Genomic DNA, 16,842 nt, shown 5'->3' with positions numbered 1-16,842 from the left:
CAGTGGTTTTGAGGCTCTGCAATTGTACCTAGCCTGCTTCAGTCTCTTGCGCCGCTTCAACCCGACTAGGACATCAGCCACGTCCATCCCTAGGCTGTCTGTGCGCCTCTCACGTGATAGAGGTATATTAGAGGTTGTTGTGTCTGGTAGTGGGGAAGGGTTTTGGCGTTGTCGTGTGTTTCGAGTAGGAGGATTCACGATTCCTATGATGGCTAGTTGCAGGTCAATAGAGGTCTCGGTTTGGGTAGTCACGCCTATAGTTGTAGATTTCAAATATATATCCGTATAATGCTCAAGTTGGGCTGCTGTGGGCGCTTTCTCCTCAGAATGTTCAGCCACGTTAAATTCTGCTGCCTGCGTCTTGACAGAAAGATTCTTAGCCTCTTTGGCAGGGTTTAGTTTGGGTATAGCTGTGTCAACTGGGATCAAATCCCTCTGCAGATTCGGAGTTGTTCTCCCTTTCTGTGCTGAAGTGTTTTTATCCAAGTTGTTTTCAGGCAGTGGGGTCTCTAGCAATTGGAGAAACAGGTCTTTCATGCTGTTAAAATGGTCATTTAGCAGCCGTTGCACACGGGCCTCCCATCTGTCCAAGATGATTGTAGGGTGTAAAGCAGCCGGGTCTTGACTCTCATCCTTTAGATGCATGTTGAGTCGTTATATAGTCTACACATCTGTTTCGCTTTTGAAAAGGAATGTGTCAGCAGGCTCTTTTGTATTTCTTTACCCGGGGAAGCCGGGAGAGGGTAGGAGAATGTAGTATGTTAGGCCTTGCCTGATTCCTGTCCGCTTGGTCAGGTTCCCTTGAAATGTTCTGCAGTAAAAGTTATATGCTTGTGCACAGAACGCTCTCATAAAGCCAGATAACTAACTCTCATGTTTTGATGATAAGGTATTAGGCAGATATTAGATCAATTGTCTCCTCAACTCTCAGAGCTTCTGAATTTTCGGCCCATCATGGATGCCGGTCGGACACGCCCCATAATATTTTAATTTTATATTCGTTACTATTGTCTGTGTAGAATATTTTCCATTTGTGCATATATGGACAATAAACACAGTGTCCACAGGGATAGCTCCCTTTTACTTCTTGATGAAGAACTAACCAATTTTTTTGAAGATGGAGTTTTTACAAATCTACTTTGGACCAGTTTATCTTTCAAACTAGGATTTTTTTTTGTCGTCATTAACGGATAATCTCCTACTTTTTCTTTTATTTTTTCATTAAGCATGAGGATATGCCAGTTTTTAGAAAGAATATTTCTAATATTACTCCATTGGCAATTATATGTAGTGATAAATCTAGTGTAGCTACTTTTATCACTCTGATTAGTACTGTAGAGAAGAGAGTCTCTTTTGTTTCCTTACTTTGTTCAAAGTGGAATTAACTAGTTTTTTAGAGTAACCTCTACTAATAAATCTTTCACTCATCAATTTAGCATGATGCTCAAATTTGGTTTTTGAAGAACAGTTAAGTTTGAGCCTTAAGAATTGGCCATATAACGGTTCTGGATGGCAACTTGTAGCTTCTAAGAGGCTATTTGTTGCAGTCTCTTTTCTATAGTTTTCAGTTGCTATAGGGGTACCTTCTTTTTTGATAAGAATGTCTAAAAATGCTAATTCAGTTTGACTGCAAACCATGGTAAGTAAAATGTTATGACAATTGTTGTTGAGTGTGCATACAAAGTATTTAATAATTTGCTCTGGGCCATTCCACAATAGTAGAATATCACTAAACTTGCCGAATACATCAAAGTGCTCCCATGCTCCCAAATGCAAACATGCATAAGTGGGGACACAGGCAGCACCCATTGCAGTTTCACAGATTTGTTTAAAAAGAGCTTTATAAAATTGAAAAATTTTGTTTTCTAAGATAAAGCTTAAGAGGTTTAATGTAAACATAGTGTGATTAGTAAAGGCAGGACCTCTTGATTCTAAGAAATGCTTGCATGCCTCCACCCCAAACTCATGTGGGATGAATGAATACAATCCCTCTACATCTAGAGAAACCAGGAAAGTATCAGCCTCCACTGCTATGCCATCCAGCTTTCTCAAAAGATCAGGAATGTCCTTTACATAGGTTGGGAGGGTTATTAGAAAGGGACGCAGAAAACTGTCAACATAATTACCTATGTTCTCACTGATACTCCCTATTCTGGAAACTATAGGCCTTCCAGGAGGATAAACCCTATTTTTATGAAATTTCGTAATTACATAGAAAGTTGGCATTATTGGATGTTTCTTAAAGAGATTTTGAAATTCTTTTGAGGTAATCAACCCATTACTTTTCACATATAAAAGCAAATATCTTAGTTATTGTTGAACATTCTGAATTGGGTTGATAAACAGTTTCTCGTATTGTTGTTTATCATTGAGTTGTCTTTTTACCTCATTTAAATAAAATGATTCATCTTATATTACCAAATTCCCGCCTTTATCCGCCGGCTTAATGATGATGTTTTCTTTCATGTGAATCCAAATTATAAAAGGGGACATAATCTTCTGTTAGATTTTCTAAATCTTGTTCAACAGCTTTAAAAAAAAAAGAGAGAGAGCGGGTATTTGTGCTATTGAGGGCATAAAGCTAGAACTGGGTTTAAAGATGGTCTCACATTTACCCATATTAGCTTGATCAGGTATTGATCCTTAATTTTCATCTAGGAGTGACTGTAGATTTGATATGGTTACTTGATCTTATTTTTTCTCATCATCTATTTGGCTCATTATTTGTGAAAGAACCAATTTTCTAGCAAACAAATGTAAGTCTTTCAACATCTCAAGCTTATCCAGCTTATTTGTGGGACAAAAAGATAGCCCCTTTTTTAACACACTTGTGTGCTAAATTTAATCTGAAAGTTGAAAGATTCACAATTTGCATTTCAGTCCCTAAGTGTTGTTCACCTAATAATTTCTGTATGTCCTCCTGCGAGGTCTTCTGCCCCTTGATATACCTTGTCTCATGGTACTCCCCATGCCCCCTCTGTTGTCTCTGGGGGTATCTCCTCTCTTGCATATCTGAACCTATGGTCTCTTTTCCTCTTCCTGCCTCCCCTTCTTCTCCTCCTGTGTCTTGAGTATTTAAAAAAGCTCCCCCATTTTTTTGAAGTTCTATCAATATCTGACTCCATATCAGAGGCATCTGTGCCTGAGTCATATGATCCTTTATCAAACCTATAAAGATAAACCTTTTTCCTTTTGTATATATATATATATATATATATATATATATATATATATATATATATATATATATATATATATATATATATATATATATATATATATATATATATACTGTGTATATAAGGAAAGGCTATAATGTTTTCAGATACTATGACAGATTTATCCTTCTACTTCTAATCTAAGTAATTTTACAGTCTAAAGAATAAATGTCAGGGAAGGACAAAGATGATAATGCTGTTGCCTCTTCTCACTAACACAGAATAATGTAAAACTGTGAGTAATAATTAGGATTGTTTCATGCTGTAATTTAAAGTAAAAACAATTAGCTGGGGAAGAATACACTGTAAGCAAATTCTGATCTCTGTAACAATCATTTATATGTGTGAATTAGAATAACAATAGCTTTTATTTTTATTCTGAGTATTTATTTTCTGTAAGTGAAAACCATAACTCTTTAGATTGCGCTCGTGCATTCTCCTTTTAAGCAACAATCCTTTCCGCTCGAGAACTGTAGTTAACTGTTATGCGCAACATAAAATTTTCACAAAACACTTCTAAAATACATTACAAAGAATAATTACACTCATATTAATAATGTCTAATAAAATTATTTAAAAAAATATTGCACGCAAACATTATAAGGGCTCAAAGATACGAGATTGAGGGTGTTAGAAAAACAGACAAAGGGATTTTATATTAACATATATACACATACACAGAAACATGGATTTATATGTATAGATGTTTAACTATGGAGATAATGAATATATTTTACATTATAATCTTATGCACATTAAACAATATCTCAGAGGGATTTTCAAAGATATATTCGCATATAGATCTCAAGATATATAGACATATCTATGTATAGCGAGATATGTATATGAATATATATATATATATATATATATATATATATATATCAGTCCAAAAAGTTCACATATATAGGGAAATAGTTATTTATAAATAAATAGAGCATATTCCATTACGAAAACATTTTCATATTAGAAAAAATTCGCATTTTCATGTACACTTTTCGAGGAGAATACATCAAGGGTTTTGCACAACATAGGAATAACCCTGTAGAAAGAAATTGAAGAGAGGGTTATGTGACCCCATTAGGAAGCAGGGCATGGGGTGAGAGAAAGGACAAGGGGGTGGGCTAAGCAAAGGGTTGATAAGGTGCTGACAGGAAGTAGCAACAAGCATTTGGAAAATAACAAACTGATAGCAGGAGCAGCACGGTGGGCAAATTCCCGCCCTCCCTCCCTGGTGATAGGTCAAAGAACTGTCGCAGCTGTGGCGGGGTGCTTGCCCTGGGTGGTAGAGGCTTACGCCTGTTATGATGTGATGGGACTTCCTGTTTCAACAGCAGGGGGTTGGTTTGATGGTGGTAGCCCCTCCCTTGGGTAGGGCGGGGCTTGTGGAACGTGGAATGGGGGCAAGCACTGTGTTGGTGTTTAAAGAGTTAATGTTATATAATGTTATTTAATGTTATTTATGTTTTAAGTTATGTTAATAAAGGAGCTGCGGCCTTTCAATCCCAAAGATGGTGTGAGGTGTTTTTGTGGGGGGGTTTGTTACAATGGCAACTTGACTATGTGGGGTCAAGGTTTTTTTGGTGTTTTTTTTTCTATTTGTCTTATCCATTGACTTCTATGGGGAATGCGTGAACGCTCACGTGATTTGGCTGTTTGCATTACGCAGTGCAAAATAAGTTATTTTTCAACTTGTAATAGCTGCACAACCCCAAATGCGAAAAAGCCATAACATGCGCAGTGTTTTCGCAACTGATTTGCCGCACAACTTGTAATCTTGCCCATAAAGAGTTAACCAGACGTAATAAAAATAAATAAAGATAAAAAGGTAATAAGAGGGCTATTGATTGTGTCTAGGAGGTGCTGGTTTTTCTTTACTTAGTGGTTAGAAATATATATGAGCGCCACTGGTACATATTGTGTTAAAATAATTGGTATTCCTATAGGTTCCAGTGTTTACAAGTATTGACCAGTTTTTGGAACAGTTATCAATTTATGAAAAGAAAGAGAGACAGAGAGAGATTAGTGGGAGTGGGGGAAATAAATTGGGCCATGCAATGAGGCTGAAAACAGTAAGACAAATAAAGCTTTAGAGAGAGGGTGTGGAGAAAAATGAGTGTTAAAATTTCAATAAGTGCTCTCTACACTAATTTATTAGACAGTATGCTATCTGCAGCTTAAATAGCATAAACATGAAAGAAGAAAATGCTGCAGTAAGTTAGAACATTTACTAATGGTGTTATTTCTTGACTTTAACAAAGAGGTTAAACAGTTAATATCAGCTCTCGACTGGCACTGCACTATTTGTTTGTTCAAAGTTTATCATGGCTGCTGAGCCAATTAGGAGCAGCATATGTTCTTAGCCACCAATCACTGGCTGTGTTCAGTTCAGGTTAAGTAGTGAACGTATGCTTCAGAGCTGATTTTAATTGTGTTTAACCCCTTTGGGAAGGGTGGGGAGTTAAATAATTATGTATAAGCAAACAGTAGTGTGGTAAGAAAACATTCAAACTCATTGCAGCATTTTCTTATTTTGCAGGTAGCTGCTAATGCTCATCTAAGGTCTTATTTGATACTTCTACAATATGCAGAGCCCTTTCTCTAAATGCATTATTAGTAAATAAAACATGATTTAATTTATTTTGTAACAGCAACCCAATCAAATAAGGTACTGTAGCACCAATATAATGTGTCAGTCACTGGATGATGCATTTTCTGATCTGGTAGAGCCATTTTCTTTAACATAGTGAATGAGCAAGAATAAATACAGAACCTATTTTGTCAATAACCCTCCCAGTTGCACATTGTTCATTGAATTTAATATATGTATCACTGTGTCAATTTAGAATATTAGGTACACTAGAGAATGCAGACTTCATAAGTAAATCAATCATATATTCATTGCATTCTACAATGAATAAATGTCACTGGGAATAAACAGCGTTCATTTTACGCATAAAAGTTTACATTATATTGTGTAAACAACTAAATTAAGAAGGTAGAATGACAAATAATACTTAGCCTTCAATCTAGAAATATGCCTACAATAGATGCAGATTTTATTGTGCCAGTAAGATGACAAACTGTTATATTACCTAATACTTGTGTCAATAGAGCTGGAGTTTATGCTGTAATTTGAGTTATTTGAAAATGCCACCTGGCTGTTACAATAAAACTCTCTTATTCTTTTAATTGGGTATTCCAATACCTGATAGTCAATAGAGGACTGTCATTAAAATCATCAAGCATTTTTAAAAGTACAAAGGTTTATGTATTTATATTTTTATCATGATTTCAAAAGGATGATGATTGTATATCTACGACAATCAGATTGTTAATTCACTGCACCTCAAATGTTTCTGGCAGCCAAGGGATTAAATCACTGGTGCTATGTAACTAATAATCTGACACAGCAAAACTGGCATTTGTGACCTTTTTGTGATTATGCCAAAATGATTTGTAATAATAATACTATGTTGCCCATGTGTAATTCACTCTGAAATAGCCACAGTCTTATTTTATATAAACATGATTCCCTAAACCAATATGCATTTCTATATTATAGTCCATTGGTGTCAGGGTTTTTTCCATGTTTTGTTTTCCATGTGCTGCTGGCAGCCATTTTACTCGCCTCTCTTGCTGGCTATGGTGCATTGTGGGGGATGCTGCTCGTTTCCTGTACTTCCTTTTATGGCCAGACTGGTGTGCATCATCCGAGTGAGACAGGATTCATTCTCAGAATTGTGATGTCATCACTTATTATTTAAAGGGAATCTGTTCAGTATGCTTTACCTTTGCGTTGTCTCAGACCTGTTTGCGAAAGTTCCTGTGTATTACCTGGCTGTCTGACGTCCTTCCTGATTCCTGATCCCTGGCTTGTTCCTGACTCTGCTGTTTTCCTTGTTTCTGATTCCAGCTTGTCTGACTACTCGCTTTGGCTCCTGATTTGGCTCGTCTGACTTTTCGCTTTGGCTCCTGACTCGGCTCGTCTGACTACCAGCTCTGGTTTTGACTCCTGGCTTGTTATTTGACTTGTGGACTTTTTATTAAAAGTGTGATTATTTTTGCACTTCTCGTCTCAGTCTGATTCCTGGCACCCTGACATTACGCAAAGGCCATTAATCCTGATGGTGCTAATAATCCACCTTTACCTGCCATAATTTCCAGGATGGATGAACAGGATCACCGCTTGGATCAATTTGCACTAGCCCTGCAAACCCTGCTGACTCGCACTGCACATTTGGACCAAAGTGTCCCACAAGTTATGGCTGCTCCTGTTTCCGCTGCTGCACCTAGTCCTACCAGGAGCATGTCCGGTTCTGCACCTCTACCTCAGTGATATGGAGAAGATCCTATTCAGTGCAGAGGGTTTTTGAACCAGGTGGGCATTTACTTTGAGATGTTACCTCAGGTGTTTCCCTCTGACAGAGCTAAGGTGGGATTTCTCATCTCGTTACTCTCTGACACAGCTCTGGCCTGGGCTAATCCCTTGTGGGAGACTAATAAACCTGTGATTTCAACTTAGGGTATTTGATATTCCGGCTCGCTCCTCCTCTGCTTGTTGCCGCCTTCTTTCGTGGGATCTCTGATGCGATCAAAGACGAAGTTGCTGCCAGAGATTTACCAGAGGATCTTGAGGCATTGGTGTCTTTTTTCATCCTAGTTGACATCAGACTCAGAGAGAGGCCCTCTTTCAAGGAGTGCTTGCGGAAGCTTCCTGTTCCGTTGTCTCCTATGTGTTCGTTCCCACCCATGGCTCCCTCTCCTCCCATGCCTCCTGGTCTCAAGTCACCAGGTACTGCTGAGCCGATGTAGTTGGGATTCACGTGTCTCTCCACGGCAGAGAGAGGGCCTTTAGGAGGAGGGAGGGGCTCTTCCTCTATTGTGGGTTACAGGGCCACCTTTTGAAGTCTTGTCCTACACGGCCGGGAAACGCTCACACCTAAGGTCCTGTCGGGGGCAGACCTTGGGTGGTTTATCCTCGTCCCCGGAACTGCTTAAGGAGTAACCTTTGGTCACGGTTGTCCTTTCCTGGGTGGACTCCTCCATAGTCACCCAGGCTCTTGTTGACTCCGGTGCTGCAGGCTACTTCATTGACAGTGCTTTTGTATCAAGGCACTCCATTCCTGTTTTGCCTCAGGCCATTCCATTTGCTATTGAGGCCATTGATGGCAGGCCCCTTCAGCCCGCACTCGTTACTCATTAAACTGCTCTGTTGTCAATGACTGTTGGGGCTCTCCATTTTAAAACCCTCCAGTTCTAGGTGATAAACTCTCCGCATTTTCTGGTTGTTCTGGGTTATCCCTGGCTCCAAAAGCACAATACCAGTCTCGACTGGCGCAGGTCTGAAATTTTGTAGTGGTCCCCACAATTTATTTCCACTTGTCTTCGGAAACCAGTTAAAGTCTTGTGCACTTCTTCGGTATCTCAATTGCCAGAGAAGTACAGAGAGCTCCTAGACATTTTTGACAAGGTGCGTGCCGGTACGTTGCCTCCTCACTGGTCTTACGATTGTGCCATAGACCTGCAACCCGGAGCCATTCCTCCTTGGGCCGGGTTTACCCTCTGTTTGTTGCAGAGAATTGTGCTATGGAGGAGTATGTTGCAGATGCTCTGTCGCGGGGGATCACCCGCAAATCATGCTCTCCTGCAGGGGCTGACTTCTTCTTTGTGAAGAAAAAAGCTGGCGAGTTAAGACCATGCATCGATTATAGGGGTCTTAATCGTCTTACCTTTAAGAATGCTTACCCTATTCCACTCATTACGGAACTCTTTGACTGCCTTAAGGGAGCTATGGTCTTTACTAAACTTGATTTGAGAGGAGTTTACAATCTTGTTAGGATCAAGGAGGGCCATGAATGGAAAACAGCATTTAACACCAGGAGCTGGCATTATGAGTATCTTGTAATGCCCTTTGGCCTATGTAATGCTCCTGCTGTTTTCCAGGAATTTATTAATGATGTCTTACGAGATATAATGCAACAGTGCGTTGTGGTGTACTTAGACAACATTCTCATACACTCACCCACACTTGAGGCTCATCGTTCTGATGTTATACGGGTTCTTCAGAGACTACGTGAGAATGGCCTGTTTTGTAAACTCGAGAAATATGAGTTCCATCAGACTCAAGTAACCTTCCTAGGTTATGTTATCTCCGTTGCAGGGTTCTCCATGGATCCTGACAAGTTATCTGCAGTTCTGCAGTGGCCTCGGCCAGTTGGTATTCGGTCTATTCAATGTTTTTTGGGGTTCGCCAATTACTATAGAAAGTTTATTTAACACTTTTCTTCCTTGGTCAAACCTATCACAGACATGACCCATAAAGAGAATGATACATTCCATTGGTCACCTACTGCCATTAAGGCCTTTGATAGTCTTAAGACTGTTCTGGCTCATCCTAACCCTGTCCTGCCTTTCATTCTTGAGGTCGATGTGTCTGAGACTGGAGTAGGTGCCCTCTTGTCTCAACGTCCTATGTCTGATGGTTCCTTGCATCCATGTGGTTTCTTCTCTTAGAAATTGTCTCCAGCAGAGTGCAATTATGAAATTGGTGACAGGGAATTACTGGCCATAATTTTGGCAATCAAGGAATGGAGGCATCTTCTTGACTGTACTAGCATGCCAGTGCTTATTCTTACTGACCATAAGAATTTAACTTATCTATCTGAAGCAAAACATTTGTCGCCCAGACAGGCCAGATGGGCGTTATTTTTGTCTTGGTTTAATTATGTGGTCTCCTACCTGTCTGGTAGTAAGAATGTTAGGGCGGATGCCCTCTCTTGACAATTTTTGCCTCTGTCCAAGGAGGAGTCTGTACCTACTCCTGCTATACCTCCTGACCATATTTTGACTACCATACGTACTAATTTGACTTCTCCCTTGGGGGAGGAGATCCTGGCTGCACAAACCAGTGCACCTCCTGAGAAACCTAGTGGTAAGTGTTTTGTTTCTGAGAATCTTCTAAATAAACTTTTGCACACTTACCACTATCCTAAAGCTGCAGGTCACCCAGGCAAGAACCAAATGATTTTGTCTGTCACTCGACAATTCTGGTGGCCAGGTCTTCGTTCTGATGTTGCTGCGTATGTTGCCTCCTGCTCAGTTTGTGCACAGAATAAGACTCCTCAACGTCTTCCTGTGGGTCTTCTTCAACCTACTGCTAATGGTGAGCATCCTTGGACACATCTTTCCATGGACTTCATTGTCGAGCTCCCTGTTCCCAATGGCAATACTGTTATCCTTATGGTGGTTGACCGTTTTTCTAAAATGTCACATTGCATTCCCTTGATGAAGTTGCCTACTGCTCAGGAGCTTGCTTCAATTTTTGCCTGGTAGGTCTTCCATTTACATGGGTTACCCAAGGAGATGGTGTCGAACCGGGGTAGACAGTTAGTAACCAGATTTTGGCATTCCTTTTGTACTCAAATGGGGATCCAGCTTTCCTTCTCCTCTGCATATCACCCTCAATCCAATGGGGCTGCAGAACGGTCTAATCAATCTCTGGAACAGTTCCTCCGTTGCTATGTCTCAGATCACCACAATAATTGGTCTGAACTGTTACCTTGGGCAGAGTTTGCTTGGAATAGTGCTATTAATGCTTCCTCCAAGTTATCCCCGTTCATGGCAAATTATGGGTTTCAACCATCCTTATTGCCCGATATTCATTCATGTCTCAGGGTATTCCAGCTTTGGAGGAGCATCTCTGGCAACTCTGTTCCACGTGGGTGCAGATTCAGGATTGCCTTCATCATTCTATGCAGCGCCAAAAGTTCCAGGCTGATCGCAGGCACCTGCCTGCGCCTTCCTACCAGGTTGGTGAGAGAGTTTGGCTGTCTTCCTGCAACTTGAACCTTTGTGTGCCTTCCAATAAACTTGCTCCCCATTAAGTTGGTCCTTTTCGAATAATCCGACGGGTCAATCCTGTGGCCTACGCTCTTGACCTTCCTCCTGCAATGCGCATCTCCAATGTTTTTCATGTCTCCCGCTTGAAACCATTGGTTTGTAATTGGTTTACCACTGTGTCATCCCCGTCCTATCTTTGTTGACAACCATGAGGAGTATGATGTCAGCAGCATTATTGACTCTCATATGTCCAGGGGCCGTGTACAGTATTTGGTTCACTGGAGGGGCTACGGTCCAGAGGAGAGTTCTTGGCTTCCCTCCTCTGATTTTCATGCTCCAGCCCTCCTCCGTGCCTTCCATGCCCATTTCCCCAATAAGCCTTTTGTCCTCCCGCAGGGGAGAGGTCGTTGAGGGGAGGGAACTGTCAGGGTTTTTTTCCCTGTTTAGTTTGCCATGTGCTGCTGGCAGCCATTTTACTCACCTCTCTTGCTGACTATGAAGAACTGTGGGTGATGCTGCTCATTTCCTGCACTACCTTTTATGGCCAGACTGGTGTACATCATCCGTGTAATACAGGATTCAGTCTCCGAATTGTGATGTCATCACTTATTATTTAAAGGGAATCTGTTCAGTATGCTTTGCCTTTGCGTTGTCTCAGACCTGTTTGTGAGAGTTCCTGTGTATTACCTGGCTGTCTGACGTCCTTCCTGGTTCCTGATCCCTGGCTTGTTCCTGACTCTGCTGTTTTCCTTGTTCCTGATTCTGGCTCATCTGACTACTCGCTTTGGCTCCTGATTCGGCTCGTCTGACTATTCGCTTTGGCTCCTCACTCAGCTCGTCTGATTACCAGCTCTGGTTTTGACTCCTGGCTTGTTATTTGACTTGTGGACTTTTTATTATTTTTTTGCTATTATTAAAGGTGTGATTATTTTTGCACTTCTCATCTCAGTCTGATTCCTGGCACCCTGACAATTGGTAGTAGGTGGGATAGAAATGTAAATATATACAGTATATATGTATGTAATAAATATCTTGTAAGCTAATAAGATCTGTAGGAAACTCCAGAAAAAAAACTAAAATCATGGCTGCAACATCTTGAAATTGCATTTAGCAATCTGGTTCTTATAATTTTTCTTTTATATTTGCATTTTCAAGACTGTAAAGTTGCAGTAATTTCATTTACTTAAAAAGGATTTCTATCATCTCTTTATGATTTTCCCATTTGCCATTCTATCTTGTTTATTTGCTACAAGAATGAGTTGCACAGGTCTTTAAAGAATACACAAGTCCCAAAAATCGTATTTTACGCGTCCATCTTCTTACCGTAATAGATGTTTGGCAAACACAAAACTCGTTCTATACAGTGAGATTGGGAAAATGTACAGTATTTTAAAATTTCCAGTTTACTGTATGTGAAGGGAACTATTAAAATCCTGTTATAGAAGATGATTTACTGTAAGATGAGGCCACTTTCTTCTTATGTCAAATGAATTTCCTGCAGTGTTCTTTATTTTAGATGAAAGTCTTAACAAATTGGAAAATGAGATTTAATCGATGATTGAAAAATGTATATAACAAATACTTTAAAATATTAAGGGCCGGGGGCGGAGCCAACTCTCAAGGTGAGAAGACGTGTCTGGGTTGAGCTACTGCTATAGATAAAGAATGATAATTTAAGATCAAAATGACAGGGCTAATCTTTTTACAGCCTACAGACAGCAGAGATTAGTGAAGGAGTGAAATCCAGGAGCTAAACTTGTAAATAATGCCCGCTAAGATTACAACCCAGAGGCTGCGCCTGTGGCCTATACAAGGCTCAACAGAAGAGAAAATTTCCCTAATAATATCTGGGGACCACTACAGAGGAACTTACACTACGGGTAGTCACCTGCTTGCTGGTGGGTCAGGTGAACTCCCGATCGGTAGAAAGGTTGAAGTTAAGAAGAAACAGATCGGGGGAAACCGGCTGTACCGGTAGGCACAATACAGAGAAGTCCCAGCTGAGCCTGACACACTAGGCAATTCTCTCAGTGGTAAGATTGCAGGAGCAGGATCCGGTGCAAAGAAGCACCACATTACAGTGCGGATCCGAGGAAAAAGACACGGTCAAAGCAGATACGGAGGGCCACTACAGAGTTGAACAGAGTTGAAGGAGAGCCGGCATCTTGACATTTAAATTAAGTGTGTAGGGCTATAAACTCACATGCACAGGGCTTGCTGCTGGCTCTAGGCTCTCACAAAAGAGCTTCACTACCCACCTAACACAGGAACTTGCTGAACTGTTAGGGGCTCCTATATCAAAATAAACCTATACACACCATGCTAGAGATTGGGGAAGTAGATACAGGGGAGAGTGCTGGCATGTAGAGAACACACTAAATAGAGGAGACTACACCAAAGTACTGATAAAGTTGCTAAAGGGAGGCAGAAAGTCTGTACCGAGTACATACCACTAAAGCATAAACAGTGGCACTCAAAAAACCTTCCAGAGTTAACGCTCATAGTAATAATACACAATAAGACACGTCCCTGAACCATAGCAATGCGCCTTCCAGTGATGCACAAAACGTCAGATTAAACTCACTGGGAGGCTCCTAATATACAAATAAGCCCCATATATATTTGAACTGATCTAAACAAAGCCAGAAAACTGAAGATAGCCTTAGCAAACCCAGGCCTCAGCAGAGAGGAATATCAATACCTCATAGGGGATAGACTCATGTTGACTATAACAAGAGTCTTCCTCAGCAATATCCCTAGCATACAGGGCTGACATGTAGATACACTTGATGGGATAAGCGGAGGACCTGACCAGCCCACTGAAAAAGGCAATGCAAATTCTAAACTTACCTCAACATTAATATGAGATAAAGGCATCCACCCTTAAACTTTAATACTAAATGCAATAAAAAGCACCTCAGGGGGAGCGGACCCTGGCCGTACAGGAGAATGGCTGCATCCTGCTAGAGCTGCTGAGCTGACAGTTGGCCCTAATGCACTCAAAGCCAATATAAAGACTAAACATACACCTTTATTTACCCCATGAACCGAGGGGATCTTGACGCAAGGCAGGATTTGTAATTTCACCTACCCAGTGCTGCATATTGCCATTGCAGCATCTGATCTCCCGGGTGGGCCGTGGGCTGTGTCGCAGTTCAGATCTTGGCACCGGAGCAGCGCTGCCACACTGGAGGAGGGGAAAATAGGAAATCCTAAGACCGGACCTTATTTAAACTTAGAATCCGGAAAATATACCTCATGAACGCATGTTAATTGGCCCCTCCTGCCAGACATCTGAATGAGCCAGTTGTGCCTGTCATACCCACGCACATACCTTGTGCATGGTAAGTGCCTGTAATTACAGAACTGTGCGCAATTACAAGCAAGGAGGACAATATAAACTTTAATCCACATTGACAGAACTAGATCCACCAATTGCAATAAGCGTGAGTCACATCATAGACCATATCTAACAAAAGGGTCTTAGGTGGTGCATACAATAATTGAGTGGATCCATCTTGCATATCCTACCTAACTATAAGACTGCATATCTCCTAAAAAGGGGAACCAAATACAAAAGAGGGGGGGGGAGACAAAAGGGGGTAAAAAAGAAAAGATGCACCCTGGAATAGCATATTCCCTTGGGTGGAAAACATTTTGGCGCCATCACAGCAACATAGTACCACGTAGGACTCCACTTGGCAATCTCTATTTACTCTGCAACGTAACTAATTGTAATACTGCATTATTGGCGGGCAGCCCGTGTGCAAGCTTCTCCTCTTTGCACACTATAGCCTGAAATATACACAAATGGCACAGAAAAAAACCTAGTATCCCTGGTAAGGGAACTAAAACCAGGAATATGAGCCACTATCTAAAGGGCGCAGAAACACATACAACAGAAGAAAACCCTATGCTGCATGATCCTAAACTTGTTGATACAGTGCATGCACCTATGTTCACTGCTGTACCTCCTTGTTATGTCACTAAAGAGGACTTAAAAACCCTTTCCTCAAAGTAAGATATCAAAGAAATTGTATCTGAAATTTAAACCCTGTTTAGCGAATTACGCAAGGATGTCTCTGATGTCACAGAGAGTCACAAATGTAGAACACATTAGGATACTTTGCAAGAAAAGATGAAAGAATCCTCTTCACAAGTACAACACAATGCAAATATGGTACAAAGCCTTTTAGACCGCATAGAAGATCTGAACAACTGCAGCAGGCAGAACAATCTTTTCATACGGGGTATCCCCAAATCTATCAACCCTACTGCCCTGCTGGGATATCTCCAAGATCTCTTTCGACTGCTTAAGGGAACCCCTATGTCACCTGAGGTTACCATCGAGAGAGCACATAGGGCATTATGCCCAAAACCATCATCGAAAGCACCCCCAAGGGATGTTATCCTCAGGCTGCTAAACTACAAGGATGAGGACGCGACACAGTAGAAATAAACATCCTATCCAAAATGCTGGCATCACACTTCAAGTTTTCTCGAATCTTAGTCCTGCAACGCTTCAGAAGCATAGGGACTTAAAATTTCTCACCTCTACTTTGCAGGATCGCAAAATCTCATATCGTTGGGGGTTCCCAACATGCTTAATAGGAACTACTGGAGACAAAACGGCACTGTACAGATCTCTGGATTATCTGGGTTCTTTCTGTTCCATACTGGGCATAACAACTCTGACCCCAGACAACCTACCTTCCTTGGATGCAGCTTAGGAGGATAATACTCATCAAACCTGAATTTCTTTACAGGATCAACAACCACAACTACTGTGGGACATTTTCAAAACGAGGTGTTCCACCACTGACTATATCTTGGGGAATATGGATTCCCAAAGCCACCCATGTCTGTAACCAAGGTTAGCACATGAGCTGTTTAGTATTATTGACATTTGTACCAAATGTTTGTGTGTTAAGTTGCATAAAGAAAATTTTCTGTTCTGTTTACCACCCAGTAAAACCTTGTCCCCTTGATTCTACCATTACTACTGTAATGTTATCTTTTATGTTTTCAGTTTTTACATTTGAACATGATGTAAGTTGTACAGTTTAACCTCATATGAGCCTTTTCTAATAGGCCAGACTTAAGCATCTACCCTCTAGAGTAAATCTAAAAGTTAGAACCACTGTCTTAGGAGAAAAGCTACTGAAAATATCTATTGATTTTCTAGATATATTGTTAGTATATTCACATATTCAGAGTATTTTGAAACCAGTTATAAATATTTTTGTTCTACCTATTTATGAGCAATATCTGTATTATAATTTGACATAGTCACTGAATTTTTTTGTTCCCCCCCTCCTTCCTAAACCCCCCCCAAAAAATGATACCTACACAAAGCAAACCGAAAATTGACCCTCTTAAAATTATCACGATTAATGTTAAAGGGCTGAATAGCCCAGGAAAACATTCTATAGTCTCTTGAGAACTGCATAAACTTCAGGGCAACATAATCTTCCTGCAAGAGTCTCACTTTATGAAAAAAAAAAAAAAGAACCTAAATGGCATAATCATAGATACCCCACAGCATTCTTCTCATCTGGGCCGCATAAACAAAACGGGGTGGGTATACTTAAACATCATAAGATCCCTTTTCAGCTGCAGAGGATTGAAAGGGACAAAGATGGTAGATCCCTCATAGTGGTGGGATTGCTGTATGGCAGGGCTGTCACACTTGCCAACGTTTACGCTCCAAACACGGCTCAGCATACCTTTTTTAAAACTCTATCAGGCAAACTTCTTGAACTATACAGATTGGTTAGCAAAA

This window comes from Bombina bombina, chromosome 1, assembly GCF_027579735.1.
Source record: "Bombina bombina isolate aBomBom1 chromosome 1, aBomBom1.pri, whole genome shotgun sequence".
Taxonomy (NCBI): Eukaryota; Metazoa; Chordata; class Amphibia; order Anura; family Bombinatoridae; genus Bombina; species Bombina bombina.
The sequence above is the reverse complement of the archived record's forward strand: the minus strand, read 5'-3'. Positions refer to the sequence as shown.